The sequence below is a fragment of the Pelobates fuscus genome, chromosome 6 (assembly GCF_036172605.1).
Source record: "Pelobates fuscus isolate aPelFus1 chromosome 6, aPelFus1.pri, whole genome shotgun sequence".
NCBI lineage: Eukaryota > Metazoa > Chordata > Amphibia > Anura > Pelobatidae > Pelobates > Pelobates fuscus.
The window spans coordinates 254,855,636-254,873,323 of record NC_086322.1 but is presented as its reverse complement, the minus strand read 5'-3'; the positions used below and the strand labels follow the sequence as shown (position 1 = coordinate 254,873,323).

At 43.9% G+C, this 17,688-nt stretch overlaps 1 protein-coding gene across 1 annotated transcript in view; it reads right to left on the bottom strand.

Moving 5' to 3' along the window:
- CACNA1G (calcium voltage-gated channel subunit alpha1 G) overlaps positions 1-17,688 on the bottom strand; it is a 428,561-nt gene that overhangs the window by 133,647 nt on the left and 277,226 nt on the right. The window lies entirely within an intron of this gene.

The window sequence follows — 17,688 nt, the reverse complement described above, 5'->3', positions numbered from 1 at the left end:
CAAAGTAGGCTGTGAAAATTTCTCTTTTAAATCTTTTGTTAAAAAATACACAAAAATAATTTGCTCAAATGGAAATCAAACAATTGCAAACACAACAAAGGTTTATTAAAAAAAAAAAAGAGTCTTAGTTAAATATATGTGTGGCATAATTATTTGCACCTTTTAGTCAATACTTTTCCATGTTGCTATATCTCTGTGTGTTTTAAACCCACCACTGGTGTTTATTGCCGAAAAGCTCTATTTTGGTTTCATCTGACCATAATACCCTTTCCTATTTGCAGTCCCGTTACTGTCTGTCAAACTAAATACACTTGAGTTTGCTTTTAAATGAGAGTAGAGGCTTTTTCCCTGAAACCCTTCCAAACAACTTGTGGTAGTCTAGGTGATGTCAGATTGCAGTTTTAAAGACTTCTAACCCCCAAGATGCAACTAACTTCTGCAATTCTCCAGCTGTGATCCTTGGAGATTGTTTTGTCCACTCAAAACAATCCTCTTCACAGCATGTTGAGACAATATGGACACACAACCTCTTCCAGGTTGATTCATAACATTTCTGTTGTCTGTGACTTCTTAATTATTGCCATTATTTCCTATTTTCTTATAGCCACTTTCCATTTTGTGAAGCTCAACAAAATGCTGCACATCACATCAATATTTCTTGGTAACACCCACTGTGATGAAAGACTAGTTCTATGTGTTACCTTATAAATATAGCCCCGTGAAATAGGAAGTCATGGTTGTACAATTTCCTGCTCCTAGTCACCCAGGTGTACTAAGAAATGTAAAGTATCAATGGGAATATACTTCAAATATAGTTTTCATATGATGCAATAGGGTGCCAATTAGTGATGTACCGAACTGTTCGCTGGCAAATAGTTCCTGGCGAACATAGCGTGTTCGCGTTCGCCACGGCGGGCGAAAACATGCGCGGTTCGATCCGCCCCCTATTCATCATCATTGAGTAAACTTTGACCCTGTGCCTCACAGTCAGCAGACACATTTCAGCCAATCAGCAGCAGACCCTCCCTTCCAGACCCTCCCACCTCCTGTACAGCATCCATTTTACATTCATTGTGAAGCTGCATTCTTACTGAGAGGAGGGAAAGTGTAGTTGCTGCTCATTTGATAGGGAAATATATAGCTAGGCTAGTGTATTCAGTGTCCACTACAGTCCTGAAGGACTCATCTGATCTCTGCTGTAATGACAGCACCCCCAAAAAGCCCTTTTTGGGGCTAGAACATCAGTCTGTTTTTTTCCCTGTGTAATCTAATTGCAGTTGCCTGCCTGCCAGCTTCTGTGTCAGGCTCCCAGTGGATACTGTGCCCACTTGCCCAGTGCCACCACTCATATCTGGTGTCACAATAGCTTGCATTTAACAAAAAAAAAAAAAATTCACTGTAATAGATTGAATAGCAGTTAGTTGTCTGCAAGCGTCTGTGTGTCAGGCCAACAGCGTGTACTCTGCAAACCGCTGCCAGTGCACAGTGCCACTCATATCTGGTGTCACAAAAGCGTGCTTCAGGACGTCCTGTAAGCCTGTGTACTTATGAAGAGGATGGAGTAGGAGGAGTAGAGGAGGTGGCAGCAGGCCTGCCTGCAAGTCGTGGCGGTGTCACCAACTACTCTGCAGAGCCACGCATTCCATGCTTGGCAGCCGTCAGCAGGTTTACCCAATGCGCAGTGTAGGTGATATACCTGCCCTGACCATGCTTTGCAGACCAGGTATCAGTGGTCAGATGGACCCTTGCCCCAACACTGTGTGCCAGACATGCCATTACTTCCTTTTGCACAATCGAGTACAGGTTGGGGATTGCCTTTTGTGAAAAGAAATTTCGTCTTGGTACCTTCCACTGCGGTGTCCCATTAGCTACAATTTTTTTGAACGCCTCAGACTCCACCAGCTTGTATGGTAAAAGCTGGCGGGCTAATAGTTCAGACAAGCCAGCTGTCAGACGCTGGGCAAGGGGGTGACTTTCTGACATTGGCTTCTTACGCTCAAACATGTCCTTGACAGACACCTGACTGTGATTAGCGGGAACTGCTCAAGGTGAGAGACGGAGTGGCGGATGGTTGAGAGGGGGCAAGGAGGACAGCAGTGGTTGATGTGGCTGAAGATGCTGGACCAGGAGGAGGATGGCAGCTTTCAGTTTGTGTGCTGCTTGTACTCATGTGTTGATCCCATAGGCGTTTGTGATGTGCGATCATGTGCCTACGCAAAGCAGTTGTACCTAGGTGGGTGTTGGACTTCCCACGACTCAGTTTCTTTTGGCACAGGTTGCAAATGGCATCGCTGTTGTCAGAGGCAGACACACACAAAAAATGCTACACTGCTGAGCTCTGCAATGATGGCATTCTGGTGGTGGACACAGCATGCGTTGATTGGCGTGCTGTCGGGCTGACCCCGGGTGCCGATGCATGCTGTCTGACTGTGCCACTAGCTCCTTGCGACGACTTCCCCCTGCTTCCAAATCGTCTCCTCCTCCTCTCTGTCTCCCCATCTGAACTTTCGCCCTGTTCTTCTTCTTGCCGAGCGGGCACCCACGTGACATCCATGGACGCATCGTCATCATCAACCGCTTCACTTGTATCTGACAGCTCAGCAAAGGAAGCAGCAGCGGGTACAACATCATCATCATCACACCGTACGTCCATGTGTGTAATGCTGCCTGACTGAGACATATCCCTGTTATCTACATCCTCTGGCAATAATGGTTGCGCATCACTCTTTTCTTCAAACGGATGTGTAAATAACTCCTCTGACAGATAAAGTGAAGCGGCTGTGGTGCTAGTGTTGGTGGTGGCAGCAGGCGAGTGAGTGGTATCTTGAGAGGTGCCCAAAGTTAAGCTGGAGGAGGATGGTGCGTCACGGTTCCGAGCGGAAGCTGTAGAAGATTGGGTGTCCCGTGTTAGCCAGTCAACTATGTCCTCAGAACTTTTTAAGTTCTGGGTACGTGGCCTCTGAAAATTGGGCATTATTCTAGGGCAAAAGGTAATCACAGCACCACGACCACGACGGCCCCTGCGGGGTGGCCTGCCTCTGCCTGTCATTTTTTTTGGATTAGTGGTACTGTATGTGCAAGCTACTGTGAGACCAGATATGAGTGGCAATGTGCACTGGCAGAGGTTGGCAGAGTGCACGCTGTAGGCCTGACACCCGCTTCAAGACAACTAACTGCTATTCAATGTATAACAGTGAAAAAAGTTTTTTGGTTTTAAATGCACGCTATTGTGACACCAGATAGGAGTGGCAATATGCACTGGCAGAGGTTGGCAGAGTACACGCTGTAGGCCTGACACACCCACTTGAAGACAAGTAACTACAATTCAATCTATAACAGTGAAAAATGTTTTTTTGGTTTTAAATGCACGCTATTGTGACACCAGATATGAGTGGCAATGTGCACTGGCAGAGGTTGGCAGAGTACACGCTGTAGGCCTGACACCCGCTTGAAGACAACTAACTGCTATTCAATCTATAACAGTGAAAAAATGTTTTGGTTTTAAATGCACGCTATTGTGACACCAGATATGAGTGGCAATGTGCACTGGCAGAGGTTGGCACAGTACACGCTGTAGGCCTGACACCCGCTTGCAGACAACTAACTGCTATTCAATCTATAACAGTGAAAAATTTTTTTTTGTTTTTAAATGCAATCTATTGCGACAACAGATAATAGTGGCAATGTGCACTGGCAGAGGTTGGCAGAGTACACGCTGTAGGCCTGACACACCCGCTTGAAGACAAGTAACTGCTATTCAATCTATAACAGTGAAAAAAGTTTTTTGGTTTTTAAATGCAATCTATTGCGACACCAGATAAGAGTGGCAATGTGCACTGGCAGAGGTTGGCAGAGTACACGCTGTAGGCCTGACACACCCGCTTGAAGACAACTAACTGCTATTGAATCTCTAACAGTGAAAAAAGGAGGAATGTGGCTTTGAGGAGGAGGAGGAAGACCAACCACAACAGGCATCCCAGGGTGCTCGTTGTCACCTATCTGGTACCCGTGGTGTTGTACGTGGTTGGGGGGAAGAACATACCTTCATTGAGATCACTGAGGAGGAGGAACGGGAAATGAGTAGCTCGGCATCCAACCCTGTGCAAATGGGGTCTTTCATGCTGTCGTGCCTGTTGAGGGACCCTCGTATAAAAAGGCTGAAGGAGAACGACCTGTACTGGGTGTCCACGCTACTAGACCCCCGGTATAAGCAGAAAGTGGCTGAAATGTAACCAAATTACAACAAGTCGGAAAGGATGCAGCATTTGCAAAATAAATTAAAAAGTATGCGTTACACAGCGTATAAGGGTGATGTCACAGCACAACGGGAATCTAACAGGGGAAGAGGTGAAAGTAATCCTCCTCCTCCCACGACCACGCCGGCAAGGACAAGACGCTTTAAAGACGTGTTGTTGATGGAGGACATGCAGAGCTTTTTAAGTCCTATGCATCGCCACAGCCCTTCGGGATCCACCCTCAGAGAACGACTCGACCGACAGGTAGCAGACTACCTCGCCTTAACTGCAGATATCGACACTCTGAGGAGCGATGAACCCCTTGACTACTGGGTGTGCAGGCTTGACCTGTGGCCTGAGCTATCCCAATTTGCGATAGAACTTCTGGCCTGCCCCGCTTCAAGTGTCCTGTCAGAAAGGACCTTCAGTGAAGCAGGAGGTATTGTCACTGAGAAGAGAAGTCGCCTAGGTCAAAAAAGTCTAGATTACCTCACCTTTATTAAGATGAATGAGGGATGGATCCCAAAGGGACTGACAATGGGCGATACATTCGACTAAAAAAGGCCTGATGAGATGAGCTGCCTTGGGCTAAAAAGGGTGACCCTATGTAGGAGGAACAGTCCCTATTCTGCTCTGTGTCAGTGTGTATCAGGGTCCCTGAGGACAGGTGTCAATCCATATCTGCCAAGTGACCCTATGTAGGGGGAACAGTCCCTATTCTGCTCTGTGTCAGTGTGTATCAGGGTCTCTGAGGACAGGTGTCAATCCATATCTGCCAAGTGACCCTATGTAGGGGGAACAGTCACTATTCTGCTCTGTGTCTGTGTGTATCAGGGTCTCTGAGGACAGGTGTAAATCCATATCTGCCAAGTGACCCTATGTAGGGGGATCAGTCCCTATTCTGCTCTGTGTCAGTGTGTACCAGGGATCCTTAGGATAGGTGTCAATCCATATCTGCCAAGGGGTACCCTATGTAGGGGGAACAGTCCCTATTCTGCTCTGTGTCAGTGTGTATCAGGGTCCCTGAGGACAGGTGTCAATCCATATCTGCCAAGTGACCCTATGTAGGGGGAACAGTCCCTATTCTGCTCTGTGTCAGTGTGTATCAGGGTCCCTGAGGACAGGTGTCAATCCATATCTGCCAAGTGACCCTATGTAGGGGGAACAGTCTCTATTCTGCTCTGTGTCAGTGTGTATCAGGGTCCCTGAGGACAGGTGTCAATCCATATCTGCCAAGTGATCCTATGTAGAGGGAACAGTCCCTATTCTGCTCTGTGTCAGTGTGTATCAGGGTCTCTGAGGACAGGTGTCAATCCATATCTGCCAAGTGACCCTATGTAGGGGGAACAGTCCCCATTCTGCTCTGGGTCAGTGTGTATCAGGGTCCCTGAGGACAGGTGTCAATTCATATCTGCCAAGTGACCCTATGTAGGGGGAACAGTCCCTATTCTGCTCTGTGTCAGTGTGTATCAGGGTCCCTGAGGACAGGTGTCAATCCATATCTGCCAAGTGACCCTATGTAGGGGGATCAGTCCCTCTTCTGCTCTGTGTCAGTGTGTATCAGGGTCCCTGAGGACAGGTGTCAATCCATATCTGCCAAGTGACCCTATGTAGGGTGAACAGTCCCTATTCTGCTCTGTGTCAGTGTGTATCAGGGTCTCTGAGGACAGGTGTAAATCCATATCTGCCAAGTGACCCTATGTAGGGGGAACAGTCCCTATTCTGCTCTGTGTCAGTGTGTATCAGGGTCTCTGAGGATAGGTGTCAATCCATATCTGCCAAGTGATCCTATGTAGGGGGAACAGTCCCTTTTCTGCTCTGTGTCAGTGTGTATCAGGGTCCCTGAGGACAGGTGTCAATCCATATCTGCCAAGTGACCGTATGTAGGGGGAACAGTCCCTATTCTGCTCTGTGTCAGTGTGCATCAGGGTCCCTGAGGACAGGTGTCAATCCATATCTGCCAAGTGATCCTATGTAGGGGGAACAGTCCCTATTCTGCTCTGTGTCAGTGTGTATCAGGGTCTCTGAGGACAGGTGTCAATCCATATCTGCCAAGTGACCCTATGTAGGGGGAACAGTCCCTATTATGCTCTGTGTCAGTGTGTATCAGGGTCTCTGAGGATATGTTAAGGTGTCAATATGGCATATGTCAGGTGTCAATCCATATCCATTGTGATTTAGGAATGTTAGGTGATTTATGCCCTTTATGGATTAAAACCAGACTCTGCATCAACTGTCTAATTTTCCATGGGAGTTTTGCCATGTATCCCCCCTCCGACATGCCACAGTCCAGGTGTTAGCCTCTTGAAACAACTTTTCCATCACTATTGTGGCCAGAAAGAGTCCCTGAGGGTTTTAAAATCCGCCTGCCCATTGAAGTCTATTGCGGTTCGCCCGGTTCGCGAACGTTTGCGGAAATTTTATGTTCGCGACATCACTAGTGCCAATACTTGTGCCACACATATATTTAAGTATTTTCGGCTTTTTTTAAACCTGCGTTTTGTTTGCAATTGTTTGATATCCATGAGAGTATTTTTTTTTTTTTAATTCTTTATTTTTCTGTGCAAGAGGTTTACAAGCATGTTTGAGGTGCCACAACAGCACTTAGAGGTTTTTCAACAAAGACAATATCATGACACATGGAAACTGCACATTTTAAGTATAATAAACATGGTAAATTAGAACTTGCCAGGAGATAGGGACACATAAGTGGTAGATATATCATGCTAGGCTGAATGACAGTATAGTGAGTCGTTAAAGGACACATCAAAGTAAACAAGCTGATATGAATAGCATAAGAGAAAATAGAGAGGTACATGTCATACTGCTGGATACACAAACTGACATTATGATTTACTTATGTTGCCACTGGATGCAAAAAACAAATATATATTTTAACTCATGCTATACAGATATGTGGTGTGCCATAGCCTTTTAAAACTACTAAACATAGCAAAACGATTAAGCTTAGTAAATTAGTGTATTATGCTTTATGCTATTATGATTAAATGCTTAAGGGTACCACTGGTTGAATTACTCGGTCAGTTGTTAGACACTAGAGAACTCTAATTAATCCTGTGTACGAGAGCAGGTATCGTAGCGTCCAATAGTGGTTATCAGCCCACACCGCTTGGAGACTCGGGGGGGAGTCTCTTGTTGCTGTATTCCCAGTGCAGTGTTGTTTCGTCTCTGGGCTCCATGCGAGTTCTTGCTGAGGTGCCCTTTGGGGTCTTGTTGTGTAGCAGCTGAGGCGTTGCGGAACCGCCGCAGGTGGGGTGTAGCATGGAGCTCCTCTCCAGCCCTTTGCGGTTGTCTCTTGGGGCCCAGGTCATCGTGCCTGACGGCTAGCTCCTGGTGGTTCCGGGAGGCTCCGTGTGCCGCATGGGCCTGGGTTTTGCCCTTCTCGGTGGTCCTGGGTAGGTCCTCTTTTGGGAGGGGGTCTCTGTGGGGGGGCTCTATGAGCCGACTTACCCCCTGGAGTCGACCGCCTGGGTCGTGTTCTCCTCCGGCGCCTGTGAAGCTGTTCCGCCTCTGTGGGGTCGGCATGGACCACTGGATTGCCAGGGATGAATGGTGGTGTGAGTTTGCTCTCTGTTGCCTCTCCTCAATTTTTCGCCAAAATTCCTCTAAGATCTTGTCTAGCTTTGCTAGTGTTGACTCTGTGGTGCCTCGTGGTTTGGTGTGAGGCCTGGCGTCCGCCATCTTGTATTGCTTGAGGTGGTCAGAGCTAAGTTGCAGTTGCAGCTTGTGCGAGGCCACAGTTACACCCGTGGATGAAATGATGCCGGGATAACCCCCACCGGCAGGGGGGGGAACAGGTTTCTGTGCTGCCTCATCTTGTGTTCAGCAGGGGATCAGGCGGGGAGAGCGGCCGCCTCTCTCACGCCGTCGCCTCCAGGTAGGCCGCAGTAGTGTTGTGGGCTTAATCTGCTTGGGTTTCGTCAGGGAAGCCTTAGATTTAAGCGGAGCTGTTTGCAGGCTGTGTCCCGTCCTCAGCTTACAATTGTTTTGCTTGTAAGTGTCGGTATTAGTGCGATTTCGTAGATTCTCGATCGGAGCTCACTCTGCCTGCGACCATTCCGTTTGGCAGTCAGGCCCCGCCCCCCATGAGAGTATTTTTGTGTATTTTTATTTTATTTTCCTCTGCCCATACTGTTTGCCCTTCTATTGGATTGATTTTACAGCTGGATTATGGGTAACTTTTATTGTCAGCTAAAACAGAACCTTAATTTAAGCACCAACCATTGTCAGGTTTTGTCAACTTGACTGGTTTAAATAAGGATAAGTAATGCCCTTGCCTTCCTTTATGTATTGTATGAAAACTGAAGTTCTCAGGAAAATGTTAAAACGAGATTCAGACACAGGGCGCTGTATATAAGCAAATTAGATAAAGTGTATTAAAGTATTTTTTTCGTAACAGAGCCTTTATAAGAATTGCTTCAAATCACAAGTGCTAGCATGTCTTTCTTAAGTGGCTCTCTACACACCATCCATCAGAAGGGGAAAACAATTAAAAATAAAAGTGTCATGCATTTGTAATATAATGTAACTTTAATTCCCCAAATTCTCCTGCTCACCTTGTTAGGTGCCCCATATATTCTGACTCCAGGTTTAAACACTTAAAAATCACTGCCCAGTGGGATCTTTAACTGTTTTATCCTTCATAGGCAATCATGCTCCAAAATAAAACCAGAGATACAAAACAGAATGTTGCACAGTTAAAATTTTTAAATAAGAAAATGGTAAAAAAAAACACTTGATATAGAGCCCTTAAAATATGTCTCTACAATAAAAGTTTCATTAGTTTTTAAACCAAAATCAGGAAACACAGCTCCAAGATCCTTCAATCAGTAAAAACTTAATATGCTTTATTAGAAGCAACTTAAAACACAGGTAAGTATATACTTTAAACAAACTCCATCTTATACATCTGCACAACTCTTGAAGGTAAACAGCTTTCTCAATCGTATATAGCTGTTCCTGGTGGAATGTGAATTGAAAGCATATGACATTATGGTTCAAATCCCCTGATTAATGGATGGTGTGGCATTCCTTTCTTTGGTCAGTAACAAGTTTTTCTTCTGATTAGGTAAAAGTCCCAACATAATTTCTTCAGCTTGTACTTACTCTTTAGGAGCTTCCAGGATGTATCTGCACATATTTAGTAAACTCTGGTCATGTGAGACTGGAATATTGGGTCGTACGACCAATTAGAGCATCTTCATTGGATGCTATCCAGTGGCCAAAGCAAACACTCCGATATATATCATCCCCATATTATTATATAAAAAATGAGAATGGAAAATAAAGATAATGGCTGCTTCAGAAGAATGATTAGCTTGTATAATTTACCCTGCAGGGTTCACTGCAGAACCAATGTGTCCTCTACTCAGATTTAAACATAAAAACGATTAAGATAACAAAAAAGGCTCAATTATTAAACTTCTCTAAATTGAGATCTACAATTGCCAATATAAAAAGGGTATAACAACTTGTGAGAAATTAAAAACATAAAGAAAAAGAACAATTCAAATAAATAGACGCATAATTATAAATATAATTATACCTTATTTTGCAGGTCCCCAGAACAGACAGACAGACAGACAGACAGACAGAGATAGATCGATAGATAGATAGATAGATAGATAGAGGATGGGCCTGAAAGTTAAAGGTACAACTGGTTGAAAGTGGCTATAACAAGGAAATAAACAGAGAAGAGAAAATACAAAGAAGATACAACAGTACACATTAACCAAAAGAGATTGACATAAAAATATACAGCTGCATAATGTGTGTTTATACACATTGTCAATATATAAGTATAGTATGAGCAGGGAATAAAAGTGCACTAGACATTAAGATGCATTTTTATGTGAAGCTTTGGTAGTGTGTCAGAAAACTAGAATCTATATTAAATCCCTCATTTATGTTGTTGAAATTTTCATCTAAAATGTTTTCCATTCATGTGAGTCTTTAAATTTCTTTAATATTGGGGTTTTGGATGGAGTGATCATGCTGTGTGAAATGGTGTACCTATACAAATCTTCATTTTATTTCAGCCTTATCCAACTTTCCAATTATATTATTACCTCTCCAATTTTTTTTTTTAAATGTTATTTTTTCCGTTTATTTAAAAGAAAAAACACAACACAAAAACAGAGGTATAATAAGAGGAGAGGGGGTGAAAAAAATAAAATAAATTGCACTGATTTTCTTTACTTTTCTTTACATTTTCCTGCCTTTATATGCTATCCTGTCTTTTTCCCTTTCCCTTTCAATAACTCTTTCTCTTCCTCTTCTCTCTTTCTGTTTTCCTTTTCTCTCATTTTTCCATCCTCTCTTTTTTTCCTTTCCCCTTCTTCCTTTTCGCTTCTTTCTTTTTTTTCCCCTCCTTAGTTTTTCCTCTTTCTTCTTACTCTTGTTATGCTTATTCAAATGCAAGAAGGGACTTGTTATTTCTTGACTTGGAAATTTGTTTTGTTCTGAACTGCATTTAATTCAAATTTTGGCAATTTGGGGTATCCTCTGGATTCTCAACTTCCAAATCACCATACCGATGTACAATTGAACAAATGAACGTGTCACTGCTTGCCTTTCTTCCATCTCTGACTGGATGTCCTCCCGCTTTCTGAAACTCAATCTCTCAAAAACTGAGCTCCTTGTCTTTCCTCCTCCTAATACTGATCCTCCTCTTTCGCTCTCCCTCCAAGTTTGTGGTACCAACATCAGTCCATCCTTGCAAGCGCGCTGTCTTGGCGTCATACTTGACTCTGGTCTCACCTTTGAGCCTCACATCCAGCATGTTGCCAAATCCTGTAGATTCCATCTTAAAAACATAGCCCGCATCCGCCCCTTTCTTGCACCAGATACTACCAAGGAGCTTGTCCATGCTCTAGTAATTTCCCGCATGGATTATTGTAACCCTCTCCTGATTGGTCTCCCCAATAGCCGTACTGCACCCTTACAGTCCGTAATGAATGCTGCTGCTAGATTGATTTTCCTCTCTAGTCGTTTCTCTCACACCTCACCCCTCTGCCAGTCCTTACATTGGCTTCCTGTATGCTATAGGAGTCAATTCAAGGTACTAACTCACACCTATAAAGCACTGAACAACTCTAGCCCCTCTTATATCTCCTCACAGATCCATAGGTATGTCCCTTCTCGGTCTCTCCGTTCTGCCCGTGACCACCTCCTGTCCGTTGTCCGCACTCGTACGGCCAACTCGCGCTTGCAGGACTTCTCACGGGCGGCTCCCTTCCTATGGAATAGCCTGCCTACCGCCATCAGACTCTCCCCTAGTCTTGCATCTTTTAAGAAGTGCCTTAAAACCCATCTCTTTAGGAAAGCTTATGGCCTCCAAGACTAACCCTTACCTCACATACCTGTCTCTTGCCCTCTCCTAAAGGGCAGCCCACCTTATTTGATTGTAAATTCCTGTCCTAATGTGTTTTACACCCCACCTCCTATAGAATGTAAGCTCGTTTGAGCAGGGTCCTCTTCAACCTATTGTTCCTGTAAGTTTATTTGTAATTGTCCTATTTATAGTTAAATCCCCCTCTCATAATATTGTAAAGCGCTACGGAATCTGTTGGCGCTATATAAATGGCAATAATAATAAATAAATAAAATGCTGTGCGCAATATATGAACATGTTTATTTGATACTTACCGTATATACTCGAGTATAAGCCGACCCGAATATAAGCCGAGGCCCCTAATTTTATCCCAAAAAACTGGGAAAACGTATTGACTCGAGTATAAGACTAGGGTGGGAAATGCAGCAGCTACTGGTAAATTTCTAAATAAAATTAGATCCTAAAAAAAATATATTAATTGAATATTTATTTACAGTGTGTGTATAATGAATGCAGTGTGTGTGCATGAATGCAGTGTGTGTGTGCATGAATGCAGTGTGTGAATGCAGTGTGTGCAGGGCCGGTGCAAGGATATTTGCCGCCGTAGGCAAAACATTTTTTGCCGCCCCCTCCCCCCCCATATGTCCTGACTTCCCCTCCTCCTCCCTCAGTGGTCCTTACCTCCCCACCCCAGTGTTCCTTCACTCCCCCCCCCAGTGGTCCTGACTCACCCCTCCCCTAGTGGTCCTTACTTCCCCCTCCCCTCCCATAGTGGTCCTTATCCCACCCCCTCCCTCTCATAGTGGTCCTTATCCCCCTTCTCCCTCCCATAGTGTTCCTTATCCCCCCCATCCCTCCCATAGTGGTCCATATACCCCCCCTCCCTCCCATAGTGGTCCTTATACCCCCCCTCCCTCCCATAGTGGTCCTTATCCCCCCTCCCTCCCATAGTGGTCCTTATACCCCCCCTCCCTCCCATAGTGGTCCTTATACCACCCCCTCCCTCCCATAGTGGTCCTTATCCCCCCCCTCCCTCCCATAGTGGTCCTTATACCCCCCTCCCTCCCATAGTGGTCCTTATCCCCCCCCTTCCTCCAATAGTGGTCCTTATACCCCCCTCCCTCCCATAGTGGTCCTTATCCCCCCCTCCCTCCCATAGTGGTCCTTATACCCCCCCCTCCCTCCCATAGCCGTCCTTATACCCCCCTCCCTCCCATAGTGGTCCTTAACCCACCCCCTCCCTCCCATAGTGGTCCTTATACCCCCCCCCCTCCCATAGTGGTCCTTATACCCCCCCCCCTTCCCATAGTGGTCCTTATACCCCTTTTTTTGTTATTATTAATTTTTGTATTATTATTATTTTTATATTATTATTTCTTATTTTATTAATATATTTTTTTTTCGTCCCCCCCTCCCTGCTTGATATATGGCAGGGAGGGGGGCTCTCCTTCCCTGGTGGTCCAGTGGCAGTTCAGTGGGGGGGAGAGGGGGGCTGGCAGAGCTGTAACTTACCTGTTCTGCAGCTCCTGTCAGCTCTCTCCTCCTCCGCGCCGTCCGTGCAGCTCCCTCTGTCAGCTCCCAGTGTAAGTCTCGCGAGAGCCGCGGCTCTCGCGAGATTTACACTGGGAGCTGACCGAGGTGCTGAACGGACGGCGCGGAGGAGGAGAGAGCTGACAGGAGCTGCAGAACAGGTAAGTACAGCTCTGCCAGCCCCCCTCTCCCCCCAGTCTGTATTATGGCAATGTAAATTGCCATAATACAGACCTTGACTCGAGTATAAGCCGAGTTGGGGTTTTTCAGCCCAAAAAATGGGCTGAAAAACTCGACTTATACTCGAGTATATACGGTAATTCAGAATTCCACACGTGGCACCAAAAAAAAGATGATTGGTGGGAAAAAAGATGATTGATGACTAGGGAACAGCCACTAAATGTTGGTTTTATTCACAGATCAAGTGAGACGTGACCAAGATAGGGAAAAAAAGAGCAGCAGTAAAACAAATTCAATATTTATATCCAAATCACCACACAATCAAATTCTGCCATCCCCAATTTTTTCACAGTGCTCAAGTTTAGTTATTTCTAAATTTAGAATCTAGCCTTATATCAAAGCCCCTACCACCTTTCATCAATACTTTATAGGAAGGTGATTTACTCAATTTGAATAATCTTTTGATTTGCCATTAAATGCAAACCTTATGCATAATAATTGTGTGTATTCTTAAAATGTAACAATAGCCCTTAATAGTACTTTAGACATGTTCCTCTATTTGAATGTGCAAAGAGCATTTGGTTCTGCCTACAGAGCATAGTCCACATAAATAACTGACCAAAGAGTTTGTTTTTGGAGTGGCAAGTGGTTACTTTAACTTTAATTTGATAATTCCCTTTTTTATATGTGGGTCCATAAATTTATTAATTTGATTATCTTTGTTTCCAGAGCTTCTCAATGCTAGGCATACACCACATCTAAATAATTATTTAGAATTTGTAAGGGATTCTTGTTTAGCTGTGGTTTAAAGTGATGGTTTACAAATTATTTGTGTTGAAAGTAGATCAAATTTTTCCTTGAGGGAAGTTTACTGAGTCCCACCAAAGTATCCAGAGCCTTACTTCAAAAAGCAGCTGCTCTTGTGGATTGAGCATTGCTAGTGAGGCTAGGTGGAGATGTCACAAAATGAGGCTCCTTCAGCTCTTCTTCCTCTCACACATAATTAACCTCTTCCCCTGCACATCATGCATTCTGCTAATCTAGGGATTTGTTGCGGAGTTCCATCTTGCATTTGATTCTTGTGCACACATGGACTCCAGCATTAACTTGGGGCAAATCTCCATGCACTCATTAAACCAACAAGTCTGCTGCTCCTTGAGTCTCCTGACAAATGTGGCATCATCACAAAGTAGAGAGCCATCGGGTACTACTTACCAATTAGAAATGTAACCATGTTTGAGATATGAGTAACAAGGTAATAACTTGACCAAGGCTTACAGTATCTTGGGGGAAAAAAACTTGGAAGCGAGGCATCATTCCTTAATGCTCCCTGCCTAAAGGCAAATTCAATGAAAGGGAATTCAGTGAAATGATCAAAAGTCACAACTACCTTCTTCTGCTTCAGAATGCACTTCAGCATCTCTAGTGGAGTTCTACCTAGTCCCTACATCTTACTTGAGATAGTGCTTGTCAATGCCTGCCTTACTCTGTACCTTTCTCAGGAGATGGCTGTCTTAACATTACAGTGAAAATGTCCAGCTCCTAACCCACCCATACTACAGCCTCTTACACTATACCACAGCTCCTAATTCCCCGATTGCTGCCTCTATACCCTACTACAGCTTAATACCCCTCAATTGCTGCCCTATACCATGTTACAGCCCATAAACTCCCTACTAAAGACCTTTTGACCTACCAGCAGCCCCTATTCCCCCATTACAGCCCCTACATCAACTACATCCTTCACCTCCCCTTTATTCACACTGCAGCCACTATACACAAATGCAGCTCCTATACCCCCACAAAAGCCCCTAAACCACCCATACTACAGCCCCGACTCACTACTTCAGTCCCTTACCATTACTGCAGCCCCATCCCACATATATAGCACCTTTTCCCACTACAATCCCTTCTCCCCAAATGTAGCCCATACCCCCCACTACAGCCCCTATGATCCCAATTTCAGACCATATTCCCCCCTACAGCCACTATCCCCACACTACAGCATCTAACCTTCCTACTACAGCCTCTATTCCTCCCACTAGAGCCTTTTTCCCCACACTACAGCCCATATTCCCCCTTTTACACCCCTACTCCCCACTACAGCTCCTTTCCTCCAATTGCAGCCATCCTCCAATTCATCCCTTAACCCTCCCACTAAAGCCCCTAACAATCCTACCTTAAACCCTACCTCCGCACTACAGCCCCTATCCCTCCACTACGGCCTCTATCTCTCACTGCATCCTTTGTCCCTCACTACAGCTCTAGCCATCTACGAAGCCCCTTCACAGCTATCATCCCACTACAGCCCACTATCAGTGGCCTCCCTGAGATTAGGTTCTGAATCTGCCCCTGGCACTGATAAGTTATGTGGGCACAAAGATTTAACGTATAAGCTATTTAAGCACAAAGATGTCACTGATTAGTTATGTTGCGAAAAGGATGGCACCGATTAGCTATTTTAGGACACATGCAGCTCTGGGTAGCTGTATGGGGACAGGTATGCCACTGGGAAGCTGTTTGGGAAAAACATGGCACTGGGAAGCAGTGAAAAAAGATGGCACTGATATGTTTTTTGGGGGCAAAGCTGACATTGTGAGAAGTAGGTGACATGCTACCTGGTGAAATTAGGGGGCCCAAATAGTTGGAACAAACTGTTAATGAAAAAAGGAAAATTGTTGATGTGTAAATATGAAATTAATAATACATATAACTATAATTTATTTTTATCAAACTGTGTGTTAACAACCCAACTTGAACTTATTCTCATTTCAAATTGATATTGATATTACTATTATAAAAACAAGCAACAAAGAGCTCAACTAAAATTAACTAACTTAATAATTATTATTACAAACAAGCAACAAAGAACTACAATTAACTAACTTACTAACTACTACTTCAACCAATGCCCAGCACAACCTTACGGTCATTACCCATCCACCAACTAACATTGCCATCTTTCCCTTACTATAACAAACACAACTACCTCGATTTAGCTTCTTCTTACAGATTTTCAAAACAAAATGACAACATTTTGAGAAAACAACTGCTTAGTAGATGGGTACCTAATCACAGACCCTCTAAAATGTGTTCATGCAAAAAAAAAAAAATCATTCTGATTTTTAGAAAATATTACAATTCAATTTCAAATTAAATAATGACAGACAGAAGAACAAAAAAAATCACTAGTGGTGAGTAACAGACACTGGTATTTAGGCTGCCTGTACTTAGTCACACAAATAAACAAAGAGTAAAACCCACTGTCTCCAAAAAAAATGAAAAAGAAACAAAACAAAAGCAACACTCCTTTTCTTCCAGAAGCACACATACTTTAAAACATTAGTAGATATATACTAGGTGAAGACAGGAAATTACTCCCAAAATGGTAACTGTGAGGCAGAAATCTAAATTTGTATGTGGTCTCTTTAGCTACAATAGACAAAGTGAAAGGACTGTCAGACTAATTTATTCTAAACACCTCCATGCCTCTGGTTGCTTTCATTGGCCAAGTGTCTGTGGCACCATTCACTTGCTATCTTACATCAATCACAAAAAATTGTAATTTCATTGGACAGGGAATAGAGAAATCTAATTGGGCAAGTATGCATTACATCACACAAAAATAATGAGCTGATTGGCCCAGACTACTGCCCATCATTCTCTACCCTCCCACTTGTTTACTATTTTTAGTTTGATTAGTTGTGTTTCTGTTCGTTTGGATGTGTCCGAATCTGAAAATGGCAAAATTAGTTTTAGTCCAAAAGAATTGCACGTCTAGTTATTTTCCCCAGATACTTATCAGAGGGGAGAGATAGGTAAGTAATAGTGCAATTAATGTGGTTAGGAAGGCACGATTAGGGGAGTGGCTGTATCTGTAGAGCCCTAGCAACCAGTTGGAAGGTCTTTTATTTAGGACCAGAAGATACTCAGTATATTGGGTTAGGGGGTGGAGAAAGAGTGTAATACATTTACAGGACCCCTACCCGGTATATCCTTGCATCCCCCAACCTGCCCACTTGGTTGAGGAACAGGGGTCCAGCTGCCAGGTCTCCAAGAAAAAAAATATATCTGTATGGTACAGATTTGCTAACAAAAGTTTTGAGTGTATAAAAAAAAAAAAACATGGTTACCCCACTTCAATTATGTTCTTGGTATAGAGGTCTACGCCGATGGCACTGCATCTATGTTAAGAAATGAGGAACAGGAGAAAGTTGGAGAACCCTCCTACATGTGTTTCTCATTCTCTTTTTCATAACAACTAAAGTATTAGTTTAAAATGAAATGCAGTAAAAAAAAATTAAATGCTTTACAGATACAGTTGTGTTGGCAAGAAAACAACAAATTAACACCATGGGTAAACTGCACCCAGTCTGAGGAAGAGGTCCA